Genomic DNA, 16543 nt, shown 5'->3' with positions numbered 1-16543 from the left:
AGCAATTACCTTCTAATTAACATGATGCCATTGATTTGATAATGCACTTAAGTTTTAAGTGATTTCACTCCCTTGGGGGCTGTAGACAATGAGTATCCTTGATCCCATGATTCATCCCTGGAGACAGATAGCCACAAAAATAAATAACATTGGGTGGTAAACAGCCAAACACTGTAGTCAGTCAGAATGATGCCACTTTAATAGCAACACAAGCAGGAGAAGCCAATGAAATATAGCTATTTAATCGTTTAATTGTGTGTTGTACGTCAACGGTTATAGGAAAATTAATCACACAATAAATTGGTGTGACTAAAAAGAACCTCCTCTTAACTCAATATAATTAAAATAAAAATACATGCTTGTGGCCCCTCATTATATTCTCTCCCTCTTATGTTCTTTTGCTTCAACAGCATTCAGCCACTAAAGCATACATGCTCTTTTGTTTATTTTTGCATCAATAGTTCTTAGATTTGATGTGAATGTCCTAAAGTTTCAGAAAGTACTAGAGAGTCACCTCTTCCACTCCTGCGATGGCCTGAATACACCTGTCCGGACATTAATTATGAACCATAACTGCAAATGCCTTCGACTGGCCTCATCATACATGGGGACCTATCAGAAATGGTTTCCCCTCCATATATATAAAACTCATGGGTTGAGCTCAAGCATCCTATTTGGTACACTGTTATTGCCCGTGGCTTCGCTGCATCCAGTTGAGCTTTAATGTCAGAAAGTGTAATGTTTCATACCTTCCTCATTTCATCACTTGCCTCTTGGGACTCTGAGATGGCAGCAATGTGATGTGAAGCACTTCATGAAACCTAAATAAATGGGTAATAAAACAATACTATTTTCTCAACCGGTCTGCTTCTCCTGCTGTAAAATGGTGGGAGTACACCAGCTTTGCTTTTCGCCCATCTTAAAATAGGTCCTTATTAAGACAATATTTTAAAAAGTTGTATCTGTATTTGTTTATTTTGTTCATTAATTGTTTTAACTGTTTGACTGCACATCAATAACCACAGATTAGAACAAGAAACTAAGGATTATAGTAACACCCTTACCCTGGAAACAACCAAGATTAGAAGATGTCTACACAAAAATGGTTATCTCACCACCCACTAGTGGTTAATGCAGGGTCCCAGTCAACAGTACAGGATAAAACACATGCTCCTTAATCAGCATAAGTGACAAGGTACAAGGAGGGGTCAGAAAATGGTAGAATCTTGAGTTATTTCTCCTTTAAAAATGTTACACTCAAAGTGATTTAAGATAAATTCTTATGGTTGAGCTGCAGAACTATTGCCCTCTTCTAAGCCAGGACTCACTTTTTCTTTCGGGTTGATTACAAGTTGCGATCTGCGAATGCCGTAATTTTGTTCTGGTTAATAAGCACATACATTCAATCTCTCATACTGTAAAGACAGAGTTTGTGTGGAGATATGTGTTCTTTTCATTGTTTCTTTGAATATAATTAGGGGCAGGGAACCTTTTTCTGGGATGAAGAGGTTTAGAGTACAATGGTTACCAGTGGGGAAGTTGCATCTTTTGGGAAGGAGGAAGGGGTGTTCAAGGGCCATTACTCTTGTCCAGCATTAACTTCAGATAAGCACCCTGTGAAAATTAATTAATTGATTTCTGTAAAATATTTAAACTGAAACTGTTATGTATCGTTCAAAAAAATCAGTATGACCAAATGTTAGCTCGTTTATGGTTCATTTGTATGTGCACATCAGGAGTATGTAAGCTTCCTGCTTCTCTGACCTTACTCATTCCTTTATATGAGAAACTTCTAAGAAATCGATAACCCTCTAACTAATTATTCCATCCAAATATTTCCTTATTTTCCATTATAGTTTTGATTGAATTGTGTCTTTGTAATTTGGGGCACAATAAAACAGTTCTAATAGTTTATTACAGTTTATTAATCAGTTACTTGCCAATCCGGGCATATTGGATGGGTCCTAATATTGGCTTATGTCTTGTTATATTCAACAAATAAACAATTATGGTATTGTTAATGCTTGTTGCGAAAAACCCAATGAGAAAAAGACAATCAGATGTGTTATTGTTGGTTTTACCAACCACATCTGACAGTACAGACAAGAGCTAACAGGAGGTCTACGTGGATTCAGTAAGCTCTTATGATCCATGGTGATTTTCAGGCATGATGGCCTTTTGATCTTGACCAATTCATGAGTTTTGTAAAACCGGAGGGGGAATAAATACACTTACTCCTACATTGTACCATATGTCTAAGAGAAAAGGGGGTTACTGTACACTTTGGGACATTATCATTTTCAATCCAACTAAGACTCAGATGGCCACAACTAAAAATTAACTCAAATGTCACTATACTAATCCACCACTAATTCTTTTTGGGTTCTGGAGTAGTGTGGTGCTCACCGAAAAGCGCTTCAACACCTTGTGTTGAAGCGCTGTATAAATACAATTACAATACAATATGTAAGAAACAATTTGCCATTTCTGAGCATCATCTCTCTAGAGGCTTCCAGATTAGTGTAGAACTACCAGGATCTTTGAAAATCAAATGCTCAAGAACACCGAATCGCTACTCTGCACACATGACCTCGATACTAAGAGAGTTTTGCCTTAACATCAGTCTGGCATTTTGTATAACACTATTGCGGCTCCATGAAGAAGGATCATCGTGTCTGTGATTAACGCAGAATGAGCGTGAATGATTAAGAAATAGAAAACATGATCCAGAACAAGTTCATTTCATACTGAGCTCAACAAGCTTCAGTAGCCATCAGGGATGTTTGGGTTGCAATTAATTTTTGTTGGCTTGAAAAGGATATGAAATTGAGTTTTACGGTGGAAAGGAGGTTTAGGAAAATAATTGAACAATCTGATTAGTAGATGCAGGTCCATGAGGATTTGTTGGAAAATTCCCAGGAAGCAAATCACTTCACACTTAGACATGTTTCCATGACAATCTGCATTTTACTAGCAACACAAATTGAATTTCGCAGAATGCCAAAAGACTAGTCTATTTTAAAAACTATAGGTTTGGCTGAAAAGTAAGGGACTATGATAGTGAAAACGTCCGAATCTCATGATGTGCTGTGGTAGTCACTAATGTATCTAGTCTTTATAAAGATGGAATGCATTGCATACACTAGGATCAGTGCCACTGGAATTATCTGTCAATGGAGTGCCAAATTATGTATTTATTATGTATAAATAAGTGTTGACCAAATGCTAGGATAAGCCAAACTATGAAGCACATTATACAATTAACCCCTTCGACGCTCATGACGAGCTCAGCTCGTCATGAGGTACACCTCTCGTACGCTCATGACGAGCTGAGCTCGTCATGAACCGCGGGTTTTTAAAAACTTCAGCGCCCAGCGGGAAAAATGCGCCGCACGCATGGAGTTAAAGGCAAGTTATGCGGCGAATCCAGTGGCATTATGATCCAGTTATTTTGACATTTTAACAAACATTGATACAAATACGCATCCCGATGCTATTAAAACATAGGATTCCAAAGAAGAGAATATACAAACATTCTGCAGATCCTATTCAAATAATGACTTTGGATTGGATGGAAGCACACAAACACCATTTTATCAACCCTACACTCTGTGCCTCAAAACAAAGTAGGTTGAATAAAGTAGATTAAGCTGCACTTCAGAAAATAAGTCTACATGGACAAGTTTATCATGCACCCTAGTTGTGTTCTAATAACCTTAATACCAGTTTTAGGTTTATCATGTTTACACACGGTAGGCCCCACGGGAGTACCTCTTTCTATTAAGAACAATCCACAGACCAATAGAATACTTTTCATATTGATTATATAGAAGTCCCACTATAAAGTACAAGGATTCTAGAGACTGACCTCTAAAAGAGACGCAGGATACTTAGAAATCTTCTACTGTATAAGGGCACTCTTAAGTAGCTGTCACTTTTGTGAACAGAGTCAGTGATTTAAACGTGACTGTGTGAAGAATAAAATAAAAAATGTTCATGATGAAGGCACAATTCTTTCCAACCTGTTTGAATTACCATCAAATACTTGATGTATTCGATTTCTGCTCCACATTAAAGTTCTCCAATCAATCAATGGTGTATGAGTAAGCCATCAGTTAAATAGAGTTATGAAAGGTGACCCAGTTGCAAAGTGATGCTCTAGTTGTCCTGCCTATCAATGTACTTGTGATTATTCCAAACACCAGGATTGTCTATCTGAACTGCAGTTTCAGAATTCTGAAATATTTGGGCACCTTTATTTTATGGGTCAATAAGGGTCAAATCAGGCATATAGAGCTGAATTTGGCTAAGCCCATGTCAGCGTGTGACTAATTTGTAATTAATGGCTGCTTGGGGATGTCTGTCGACCCTCTCTGACTGACTTCATCCAGACAGGCCCAGCGAACTATGTGTTATTCCTACTTGGCGGGTGAGACCTTGTGGGCCTGGTTCAGGGTCGCTATGCTTACCCAACGTCTGGCAGACCTGATTCTGGGATTGTGGTTGGTGCCGGAAGAGAGACCAGGTAGACTGAGATTTGTACTCAAGATGTGGGGTCACATGCTGAGCAGAGAAAAAAGTGCATGATGCAGTGCAGCTAGGGCCGGCCAACTGTTCACTTGCCTGCAAAGACACAATGTGTGCAAGGGAATCCCAGCCTCTGTATCACAGGTTGGTGCCAAGGTAACTCAGAGATTGGTATGAGGCCACCTATGAGACATACATCTGGCTCCAGCTGGAAACTGAAAGAGATAGTGCACCTGCATTTTTTATTGAAATTTGTAATCTAAAAGCAATTTGACAGCCCTACTCAGGGAATACCAGTTTCAATATGGCACTGGCCTTCACTTCTTTAGTAAGTTATTTAAACACTGTCTTTTGGAACTTTCTGTAGGGTTAGATTTGGGGGTCTCTAGTTGGCACAGGTAGGTACTTGTGACAAATGGGGACCCTTGCCTTTAGTCAGGATAAGGGGATTACACTCCTAAATAACCCCTGCTCACCCCATTGGTAGCTTGGCACGAGCAGACAGGCTTATCTCAGAGGCAGTGTGTAAAGCATTTGTGACCACATACAGTAACTCAGTGACAACACTACAAAAGGACATCACACCGGGTTTATGTCAAAAATAAGTATTCTTTACATAGATTTAACACAAGACCATACTGACAAAATACGCAATACTATACTTAAAGATGGTAGTTTTAACTTAGTTCAATTTAGTTCTTAAGATGCGACACTTTGCGTCAATGTACCTTACAATGCGTTGCGCTTCCACAACAAGTAATGTTGCAGCGATGGAAATGCGGCAACGTTTTGGTGCAAAGAAATACAAACGTGAAGATCTTCCAGATGTAGGACGCTTCTTCGAGGATGCGAGAAGCTTCCGCATGATGCGACAACTACAGCGCCGTCATTCAAGATACAACGGCAGCAGCTTCGACGGCGGCGCGCTTCTCTGGGGATGCGCGAAATCTCGGTTCGATGCGTCAGCTCCAGCGGTGACATCTTTGTTCAGCGATGCAACGGCAACAGCTTCCGCTGCGACACTCTTCTTCGGCGTTGTGAGGAGCTTCCGCACAATGCGACAACTACAGCTCTGACAATCAGGATGCGACTGCAGCAGCTCCGACGGCGGCGCGCTTCTCCGGGGGATGCGACGGCAGCAACAGAGACAGCGACATGCTTCTCCTTCGTTGCAAGACTCTTCTCCTTGGGGATGCGAGGCGCTTTTCTCGATGCAGTGCAATACGACAGCTACAGCGGCGACACCCTCCTTCGGAGTGCGACGGCAGCAGCAGCGACGGCGACACGCTTCTTCTTCGATAAGTCGTGCTTCCAGCTCCTTGCGACACGCAGTCCCTCAGAAGGACCAAAACAGCAGCAGGCACTTCCTAAGAACTCTGGGGGTGAAGTCTGTTGTCTCTGACAAAGTTCTTTCTCCTCTCTTTGGCAGTAAGGCAACCACTGCAGGCCAATCCCCTAAGCAGCACTTCAGCTTAGGAATAGTTTCTCCTCAGTTTCTTCAGATTCCTCTCCTCAGGAGAGGTTTCTTCTTGGAGTCCAAAAGTTATCTAATTTCATGGGATCAGGGTCCCAATATTAATACCCCAAAATCCTTTCTTCTCTGAGGGAAGAGGGGCCTTTGCCCAGTCCAACCAGTTCTGAAGCACTCTGTTTACCAGACTTCTCCTTTCCTTTCACAGTGCAGGGCAGAAACATCAGACGCCCCACAGGAGGTGGAGACAGCATTGTGGAAGGCAAGTACAGCCCTGGAGGACTTTGTTGACAGGATTACTTCTCCTCTTTCAGTGTGCAGGGCAGAGACAACAGCCGCACCCCAGGAGGTGGAGCCAGCATTGTGGAAGGCAGGCACAGCCCTATTCAAGGTTGAGGTGCAACTCCTCCCTCCCATCTAGATGCAGATCTCTCTATTCACCACTGGGCTGACTCATCCTGTCTCTTGGAATCCCCCAGCCCTGTCACTCACAAACTCCAGACAAGGAATACACAACCTAGCAGAGGCAGGCTTTGGATAGTTAGACAAGAAAATACCCACTTTCTAAAAGTGGTATTTTCAAACACAGAATGTTAAAACCAACTTCACTAAAAGATGTATTTTATCATTCCGAGTTCAGGCATAATAAACTCGAATTTCTACCATGTTCCATGAGTCAGTTAGAATTATAAAAATGTAATAATCTAACTGCCCATTCTGGCCTGTGGAGAACAGGTAGCCTTGCAATAGTGAAAAATGAAAATGGCTGTAATTCACTATTAGGACATGCCACACACATCAGGGCATGTCCTACCTTATACTTACAATGCACCCTGTCCTTGGGCCTACCAAAGGGGTGTCTGATATGAAGAAAAGGGAAGGTTTAGGGACTGGCAAGTGGGTGCACTTGCCCAGTCAGTGTGACAGTACCAGACTGCACACAGGCTCTGCAATGGCAGACCTTAGACACATTTTACAAGGCTGCTTCTGTGGGTGGCACAACCAGTGCTGCAAGCCCAACAGCAGCAGTTGGATTTACACACCCTGGGCACACACAGTGCACTATACTAGGGTCTGACAAGTAAACCAAATTGCCAAACATGGAACCACTGATTATTATATTAATTTACAGTAGGGAGCACTTGCACTGTGGCACTGGACAGCAGTGGCACAGTGCCCAAAGCATCTAACACCAGCAAAAATACATGAGGCAACAGCAAAAAATGGAAGGGAGACCCACGCCAATGGAGCCAGGTCTAACAATCATCTTTAAACTTTCTGCCTTCACCCTCCTGTTTTCTGAACCTTTTTTTTGCTTTTAGGTCCTGCACATTTTACAACTCCTAACCAGAGCTAAAGTGCCTATGCTCTCTCTTTTAAACATGGTACAATTGGCTTACGCCCAATTGGCATATTTAATTTACTTGTATGTCCCTAGTAAAGTGAAACTACATGTGCCCAGGGTCTGCAAGTTAAATACTACTAGTGGGCCTGCAGCACTTATTGTGCCACCCACTTAAGGAGACCTTTAAACATGCCTCAGGCCTGCCATTGCAGCTTGGGTGTGCATGCCAACTTGACAAAATAAACCTTTTGCCAGGCACACCATTCCTTTTTAATACATATAGGTCACTGCAGGGTGGGCCTGAACAGCCCAGAAGGCAGGGTAAAGTGTATTTAAAACATTGGATAGGCACCTTTAAGCTTTACATGTCCTGGTAGTGAAAAACTCCTGAATTTCATTTGAACTATTGCAGGGCCTATCTTGCCATAGGATAACAATGGGGGGGGGGCTACCTTATTACATTTAATAAGCTGTAATTTCCAAATGGGAACAGGTACCAGTTCATGTTTGTTTCTTTGGAATTGTAATGAAACATCCTCTCTTATGGTGAAGGTTAAATTACAATTTTGAAAATGACGCTTTAAGAAAGTTGTCATTCTCCTGCCTTGGCCATTTAGTGACTGTAGCCAGTCTCTTGTTCACATGCCTGGGTAGAGCTGAAAGGTGGGGTTTGTGTATTCTTCCTAGACAGCCACACACAATACAGAGCTGGAGTAATCCTAGATGGGCCATCACTGGCAAGATGCGGGAGGGCAGAGTAGGACACAGGGTTAATTACACTTGAATAGGCTGTGCCCTGCCTCCACACTATCAGATGCATACCTCCTGAAGTTAGTCTGGAGCTAGGGCAGGGAAGCAGGAAGCCTCTGGACTTTAAAGCCTCCAGAATCTTCTCTTATTTCAAGGGAAGGCAATGGTATAAATATTGGACCTCATAACTCAACTCTTTAGTACACTTCTGGACCTGTGGATACTCTGCTAGGAAGGACTGCCACTATGCCAGACTGTTGCCCTGCAGTGTTGACCTGCCTCCCTTTTGCCTGGGTGAGAGGACTGGATCTGCATCTCTTGAACATCGGACCCCAGAGTAATTCCAAGGGGTAGGGGGCTGGCCTACTGTCTAGAGCCTCAGAAACAGAAGGATCCAACAACCTTGAACCCCAGCACCTGAACTATGCCATCTGAGTTCTACCTGACCAAGTGGTGGCACCCCAGTCCTGAACCCTTGGAAGGAGGCCTGAAGGTGCTCTGCAAGCTCATCTATGGACCTTTCAGGACCTCGCATCTCCTCTGATGAGAAGGTTCTCTCAGCTCAAGGACTCGCCTTGGTTGAGCAAATCATCTTCGAAGCAGAATCTCACAACAATATGTAACCAGGTACGCTTGTTCAGCTGGTCTGTGGCCCTGCAGCCAGCCCATGCTTCATCACTGTAGATCTGAATTAGTGACTTTGTCCCAAACCAGCACAACCAGATATCCACAATTGACGCTTTGTGCTTTTTAGCACTATTTTCACTGAAATATTTAAATCTGCATAACTCCGGCTCTACTGGTTAGATTTTTATAAGTGTGGTCTTGTTTTATTTATTAAAATCTACTCAGTTTGTCTAAATCTGGTGTGTGATCCTATTGTGGTGCACTTTCACTGTGGTACTGTTTGAAGTGTTGCACAAATACTTTACACATTGCCTCCAAGTAAAGCCTGACTGCTCTGTGCCAATCTACCAGAAGGTTAACCACAGGTTAATTTGATGTTTGCTTGTGAATTCACCCCCAGAAGGTTAAGCACAGGTTAATTTGGGGTTTGCTTGTGACTTCACCCTAACAACGATTGTGGTTTTTGGTTGAGTAGGTTCCCCCCTCCCCCTGAACCAGAAACCCAATGTCCTACACTATCTCATTTGGAATTTCTGATCCGAGGTAAGGCCATATATCAAAATCTAATGGCATTAACTCCACTCCACAAACAAAGCTCTACGAAGTTGCAACCACCCCTGTGGATTTATGATGAGGAGGAGTAAACTGTTAGTAACTGTTATAAGAACCATCAGACCTCTGTTCAAAAACCAAAGAAGCAGCTATATATATTTAGAAAAGGTTTATATTTTCCTGTGAAAAGTCTTACATTTTCGTGATAAAAGTATGCATAGTAAAGGCATATGCTTGCTAAAAAGTAGCATAGGTAGTTCCTAACACTTGTTTTGTATACATAGATATATATATATATATATATATATGAAAAATGTATAAATCTATATGCATATATATTTTATGTATATATATTTTACACATGTAACAGTTCATATGAATGTGTGTGTGTGTGTATATATATATATATATATATATATATATATATATATATATATATATATATATATATATATATATATATATTACCTACTGGCGGTGCCAGTAGGTAGTTATAGTTAGGACCTAGTTTCCATAGGAAATCCGCAACATTCTATTGGGAATAACTTTGGCGCCGGTGGACGAATTTCTCAAATTAGGTGGCCAGCTCCGCTCCGCTCCTTCCCTGAAAATTTGGGGGGGATTCGTTAAGCGGGAGCCGAGATAAAAGGGGTGGCCCAAAACGTGTTTTCCCCATGTTAATTTCCATAGGGCGGTTGGACTCACTTTTAGCCCGAACGGCTGAATGGATTCCCACCAAACTTGGCAAAATTGTAGGGACTGGTAGCCCGATGTGCCTTTGCTATGTCTCAAGATATGTGCTCCAGTGGATTTTGAGTAATTTAGGTTAAAAAAATATACATATATCTATAAGCGCGCCCCGGTACGCGCACCGGGGCGCGTACAAGCGCGCTACGTGAGTTCGCGTGCGGAAAGCTGATTGGAATGTTGACAGACACCCGAGAGCCAAACAGTCCGGAGCGGCCGCCATCTTGTGTCTCGGTAGGGTCGAGACACAAGGTGGCAAAAACAAAGGTGGAAATGATCAAAAGGGGGCAGGGTAGACCCCCCCTGACCCCCTAGGTTTGATGTGGGGGCCATAAAAGAGCCCCGCGGGGCAAATTTTTTTTTATTTTTTTTCGATTTTCGCGGGGGGGAGCGCCCGGTACGCGCACCGGGGAGCGTACCATGGGGAAAAAAGAATGACAGTTTTTTAAAAATGTAGCATTTTTTTATAAATTGGAGGTAGTTCTAAAAAGAACTGTTTCTTCGGGCACTTGTGGTGATCCCAAGCACGGGTGATAAGTGTAATGCTTTGCTCACCATAGCATATTGTCGCTCCACAAAATATATTTTAAAATTGGAAAACTTGGTTTGAATAGTTGTGCTCATCTCCCTCGCTTCTGGACCCGATAGGGTGGGTTGATTACTTTGGGAGGTGCTGGCAGAAGATTGGGCAGGGTTTCTGGCAAGTTCCCTGACCTCTGCCCTAGCATAGTTATTAGGGTGCCGGCGTTGCATGTGCCGAATCATGGTGTTGTTGCCAAAAGAGTATTTTTTGTTAGGGTTCCCCCTTGAAAGTTGAAAACCACAGATTAAACAAGTCGCCTTTGGCGCATTAACTTTCTTCTTGTCCTTTGGGATGGAAAAAACTGCCAGATAAAGTGCTCCTTTGGCTTATATGGGGTATTATCTTCTGGTAGGAACCCCCCCTCCTCTTGCTCCTCCTCTTCTTGGTCTCCGCCACTGTGGTGTTGGGGTGGTCCTTGTGGTGGTGGTGGTGGTGGAGGTGGAGCAGATGCTCCTGCAGCTGCTGCTACTGTAGCCATTTTTCAGACAATTAGGTACAGAGAGGTCTTTGAACAGGTCTTCCTCACTCAAAGTACAAAGTGAGAATGAGGAAAATAGGTGTGGGCTTTCATCATTTGGACAACAAAACTGTCCTAAACCAATGAAAAGTGTTACTTTCAGGTCACATGACCCGACGCGCTTACGCTACGCGCCTCGGGCGCGTAGCGTAAGCGCGTCAGGACGTTGCGCGATCGTATACGTCCGGGCGCTTCCGGGTGCGTTTACGCCGTGCGTCATAAGACGCATCACGCGGCTACGCGATACGTCACGATGTTGTTTTCGTTCGCGGCAATAGCGCTAACGGGATGCTCACCGTAACGCGCCCCGGGGCGCGCCTTAACACTGCGCTCACCGGTGAGCGCATCGGTACGCGCCCCGGGAGCGCTCCGGGGCAAAAAAAAAAAAATAAACATAAAAAAAATAGTATTACATAATTATACAATATAAAATTCATTATAAAAAAATTTACATTTCATACCTATGGAGATTAGCTATTAAAAAACCTTTGCAATTCACTGAAAAAACCATAGGTTTCACACCAGTTATAGTTAGCTGGAAATTTTACTCGCATAAAACCATTGAAATTCCCACGTTATAGTTAGTTGGACTCACTATAACTTGCGCGTGCAATGCACTGCTGATGACGTCATATATTACATCACTCATGACATGGTCACCGAGCACCGTGGCTCATGACGAGCTGAGCTCGTCATGAGCATGCAAGGTGTTAGGATATATTAGAACATTGGAACGTTGGAAGCTCCATTAAAAACAATGGAGTGCTCCGGGCTTATAATGGCTGGTATAAGCCCGGAGCTCCAACATTCCAATGTTTCTTTTTTCACAGCTCTGGCTGTGAACAAAGGCTTTAAGGAGGCTGAGGGGATTTCAATCCCCTCGTGCTCCCTGAAGGCTTTGTTTTATTTGTTAGAACATTCAGCCCTCTAGTGGCAGAATGTTCTAATAGCCTTATAGCCCTTCGTAGCAGGGCTATACCGGCTTTTAAAGTCCCGCTGCCTTGTTAAAGTCCCTCGCCTTCGGCTCGTGCCTTTAACGCTGCAGCGGGCCTTTAATAGCCGGTATAGCCTGCTACGGCGGGTTATAAGGTTATATTAGGCAATTGGAATGTTGAGCGTGCAATTGAAAACAATGGAGTGCTCTGAGCTTCTAGTTGCTGGTAGAAGCCAGGAGCTGTGAACAAAAGCCTCACAGAGCCAGAGGGGATTTCAACCCCCTCGGGCAAAGTGAGGCCTTTGTTTTACAAATTAGAACATTCTGCCCTCTAGGGGCAGAATGTTCTAATAGCCTTAGAGCCCTCTGTAGCGGGCTCTACTGGCCATTAAAGGCTCACTCCTTTGTTAAAGGCCTGAGACAAAGGCCTTTAATGGCTGGTAGCGCCGGCTACAGTGGGTTATAAGGCTATATTACATATTACTATGTGGAGACATGTAGCTTCCTGGAATTTCACTGGAAATGAAATGTCTAGATCAGACCACGTCCTCAATTTAATTTGTTTATGTATTCCTTAATTCTTATTTAGCACCCTCAACCCTGAGATATGAACGTGCTGTACATAGAGCAAGGCAAGACATGCTTCAAGTTATATAGAAACGGATGAAAGAAAAAACTATTTAACAAATTCAAAGTTTCAGTGTAAAGTTCAGTAAGGCTGATTCGATAATAGACGAGAAGGAAGGGAGAGTGCACCTACGCGGGAAGAAGTACAAGGATGAAGTGATAACGAAGAAGTAACAATCATGAATTGGACAAAGTTTAGGGAGGACAGGAAAAAGGGTAAGTGGTAAGTTAAGATGCAGGTGATTTAATGTTATTGGAGGTAAAAGAAAAATTAAATGAGGAAGTAATGTAAAAGCAGTGGTGATTCACAGGGAAAAAGATCAGATGAGATTTTGTCCCATTTTGGATGAGGATAATTGGTTTAGGTTGCTTTTAAAAATGTAAGTTTTTTTTAAATTATTTACAAAAAATTAATTGTGATTTAGACAGTGAGAGTTTCACCAGTAGAAAGGTACAAATCAATGGGATAGCTCCTGAAAAATAATTCTATTTAAAATGAACAGCTTTTTGCCAGAGCTTTCGTAAACAAGCATTGACAAACAGGATTGCTCAAGCATTTTTATTTGTGTAGTTAAACAAAACAACATAAAATAACGGAAAGGAGCAAAAACCAAAAAGCTCTAGAAAAATATAAAGACAAACAAGAAGATAAACGAAAATTAAATGAAATGAGAGATTACTCTTGCCTTTCAAAGTAGAGAATGAATAACCATTTGCATTCTTTTCTAATGTCCCATGTGAGGAGACTGTACTAGTTTTTGTTTGAATGAGTGCACTGGCACTTTATGTGTTTGTTTTCTTTTGCTTGTTTTACAAATTAAGCACTGCACAAGGCCTAAAAAATATAAGTTCCCCTGCAAAAAGCTAGTGAGACCAGCTTCCTCACCCGGTAGAGGCAGACCTGCTCAACAATAAAAAGTTCTGGAATCAAATGGGGCCCCCTGCACGGCAGGCACTGCCCTGCAGGGGCCTATGTTACCGCAGCAGCATGTTACACAAACACCCTCTGCGTGCACGCCTTCATAATCCAGAGAATTGTTAACAAGACTTCAAAGGAAAATGTGTGAGCACGTGGTCGAAGGGAGCGTCAGGGCAAAAAATGCAGGGTCGACTTAGGTTGGGCTTCACCTCAATCGCATGCTTCCTAAAGAAACAAATGTACGAACAAATAAACATTTCAATTAAATGTTTTTGCTAAAAAAAAAAAAGGCTAAAAACTAAGCGTACTATATATACACACAGCAAACTGTAGAGTAATTCAGCAGGCGCCATGTTTGGTCAATTAGTGCGCGCGACAGGCTCATCTTCAGTTAGTTCAGTGAGAGAAGCTTCAGTCCAGACATGTTTACCGTGAAAATTATAACAAGGCCCACAAGTCGCCATGTGTTTTCTTCAAGTCATTTGAATACTGTTGTAGTTTCAAAGCGTACTAGTGAGTTCTATTTTCCACCAAACACAGCTGTAGTCAGTAAAGAAATCCAGATCTGCATGAAAACAGGAAAGCTAAACACGAGGAATGTCTTTGGTAGAGTGCCGAACAAACCACTCGTTGAACCTCTGCTTGCTGTTTTTTTAATTATGTGACTGGTATTCATATGACGCAAATTCTAGCGCTGGCCTGGCCTCGCAGCAGCTCTGCTGTTCTGTTCGGGGGCGGCTCCTCTGCTTAGGCGGAGGAGCGCCGCCCTATCACTCTCAGCACTCTGTACACCTGCCTGCCTGCAAGAAAGCATTCAAGATGTTGTATAAAATGTAAGGAAGGGGGCGAGGCATGTCTCCGCCTATATAGGGCACTTGTCCAGGTTGTGCCAATCCCACCACCATAATCATGCCAGTTCTTGATGGCACCAAACCAACCTGAAGTTTGTGGAGCATGGTCTTGGCTGGCAGCACTGACATTGCATGAAAGAAAGGGGGGGCACAAGTAACAAAAGATCAGAAAGCTGAGCAGATGTAGCCACCCTCCTCTCTGCGATAGCCCAAGATGAGACCGGCAGACATGCTTTTAAAGGAAGAGGAGGAAATGAGCTGAGCAGAGGCCGGCCAAGCATGCATATGAGGTCTTCTTGCTATCCTGATGTGCTGTCCTAGAATGCAGCATGAGATCCTGAAGACAAGCCAAGGGAGAAGCGAAGGAGACATCCTTTAGTGAACCATGGCACTGCTCCACCGGGAGGTTCCTCTGGCCCATGGTGCCATCCAGCAACAGGAGGAAAGATTATACCATAAGAAGGTCAGAGGCGGGGAGGAGCCAAGCTCGCGACCGTGATGGCCGCGTTGTAGCTCGGCTCCGTCGAACCTTCCTGCCTGAACTGTCTATCCTGCACCTTATCCTGCCCCGAGAAGTCTTATTTGCTGGAATATGGACTTATGACGTTTTGCTGGCACTCACCGTCTGCTCCGGATGTTCTTAAGTGCCGCGGATCCTGAGCTGCGCCCTTGTTCGCTTCGTGGCCTCCGGGGCGGGCAGGCCTGGTACTCGTCTGCGGCGCCCAGGCGGGGCGGAGCGCCGGGGCCGACCCCTTGGTGGAGGAGCGGGGTCGGCCGGAGCGGCCATTGTGCGGTTGGACCGGTGGAGACTGACCGGGCCTGGTCTGGCTGTCTGGGGACCTGGTGGTGGAGTGCTGCCTTCCACGGACGGGGGTTGACCGAATGGACGACTCGTCTCCCCTTTGTTCTCCTGTCCGGCCATCTTGAAACCCTCCGCCCGGTCTCGGCGGGCGGCGCCCGTGGGTCGGTGGCGCCGGCTGCCTCAATATTCTGGTGGCCTGCCTTTTTGCCCTGAGGGCTCCATTGCTTGTCGCCGGCTTGTTCCCATTGAGCTCTGTTGGTGGCCGGATTGGGGTTGGAGATTGCCGCGGCCGCGCCGGGCTGCAAAGATGGCGGCCCACACCCTGCATCTACGCCCATTTGGGGACGGCAACATTGGCTCGCCGCACGGCACGTTTGCTGAATACCGTAAAGGTGAGCCTACAGTTGGCGACGTTTTCGCCGCCTTGTGTTCCTGGCGTGCTTCCATGACTGTGCCTGTCAATGGGCTGGATGGTAGCCTTTGTTCCCGGCTCGTTGGGCCGTCCCCCGCGTGTGTGGCTTCGCCGCTTCATGGTGCTGCGGTGCCTTTCCTGGACATTGAAAATACTAAGGCCACCGCTTGTTTGGACGTACAGATGCCTGCTGCCTGGTATTGTCAAGAGTTCTTCCCTGTGGTGGATGCATTGGAGAGCCTCCAGCCGAGATCCGTCCGGATCGGTCTCGCCGGGTCCCCCGGTGATTTTTTGCCTCGGCCTGCCAAGCGGAGATCCTGTAACTGTTTCACCGGGGCAATTTTTTCCCCTTGGTCTGCGGAGCTGCGCTTGAGTTGCCTGCTGCTGTTGCTGTCCTTTTTTGCTCATCCGGTCCGAAGCCGTTATAACTTGTGTACTAGCTCGACGTTTGGAATCCCTGTTTTTCACCTCTGGCCCCTCATGTTCTGGATCTTTGTGCACTCTGTGCCTATGGCACTGGACAGACGAGGACAGGGTTGAGATGAACTTGCACCACCGGACTATTATTTTGTGGCGTGGCCGGATGACCGCCTTGCGGCTCTACATGTATGATTGCTTTCTTTCATATTCCTGGTACCTGTTTATTGTTTTGCAATGACTTTATCTTCTCGTGGGCTTTGAATGTGCTCAGACGGGAGAGTTGGGGGCTGATAGTTTTGATTATGTGTCTCCTCTCCCGATAGTTTTTTCCTTCCTTTCCCCTTCCTCTCTTTTTGCCTATATGGTTTCTTCCTTACTTTGACTCTTCTATATTTCGGGTTTCCGGTTAGGGCGACAGGCACGCTGCTGGGGGGGTAGGCCGTAGCCTTCTGCAGGGGT

At 44.4% G+C, this 16543-nt stretch overlaps 1 protein-coding gene across 1 annotated transcript in view; it reads right to left on the bottom strand.

Moving 5' to 3' along the window:
- The window catches only part of PREX1 (phosphatidylinositol-3,4,5-trisphosphate dependent Rac exchange factor 1), a 774514-nt gene that overhangs the window by 349267 nt on the left and 408704 nt on the right, over positions 1 to 16543 (bottom strand). The window lies entirely within an intron of this gene.

Source organism: Lissotriton helveticus, chromosome 7 (assembly GCF_964261635.1).
Source record: "Lissotriton helveticus chromosome 7, aLisHel1.1, whole genome shotgun sequence".
Lineage (NCBI taxonomy): Eukaryota > Metazoa > Chordata > Amphibia > Caudata > Salamandridae > Lissotriton > Lissotriton helveticus.
This window is presented reverse-complemented; position numbering and strand designations above follow the sequence as displayed.